We start from the raw sequence: 694 nt of genomic DNA, 5'->3' as shown, positions 1-694 counted from the left end.
TCTGTTAGGAGGAAGAGACTTGGTTATCTAGCAAGCTCACAGTCACTGTTGGGAGCCAGCTAGGGCTGCTTTTAAAATACACTTGGGATGTTGGGAACTGGAGGACCCTAAAGGTAGCAAGGATGCAACTATTTTAATACTTTGGCTTCAAACCTTGGATATGTGTGGAAGTTTGTGAAGTATAATTAGCTATTCTAAACACAAACATTTCACTTTATATTTTGCCTTTTTCATATCAGGGCATGCAGGTAAAAGCAGAATTCAGGAACCAGGAAAACAAGAAGTGCTGTAATGTAATACAACCCTCTATTCTGTTATGACTCAGCAGAATCGCAAGATTTGAGCTCTGGAGGTGTTTTCTGTCCATCAAACAAATGAAGCCCACTCCACCAAGGTAGTATGTATATAACAATTATCTTCAGCTTCTCAAACAGTCACACACAAGGCAAAAAAACAAACAACTCCCCTCCCCATGAAACAGGGGCCAAGGTCTGAGAATACACATGACAATTGAATGGCTGCCAACACTGCTTCTTTCTCGGAGTTTGCCTGAAAGTCTTTTTCTCTTTTTGTGTGTGAATAACTAAAGGAGAGGCAGCTGCCACAGCGAATAGGATTCAAAACCCCATTAATATTGGTGACTCATCAGCCAGATTCTTTTCTCCATGTCTGAAAATGTCAGGAAATTAAAAAG

The sequence above is a fragment of the Gorilla gorilla genome, chromosome 11 (assembly GCF_029281585.2).
Source record: "Gorilla gorilla gorilla isolate KB3781 chromosome 11, NHGRI_mGorGor1-v2.1_pri, whole genome shotgun sequence".
In the NCBI taxonomy this organism is placed as follows: Eukaryota; Metazoa; Chordata; class Mammalia; order Primates; family Hominidae; genus Gorilla; species Gorilla gorilla.
This window is presented reverse-complemented; position numbering follows the sequence as displayed.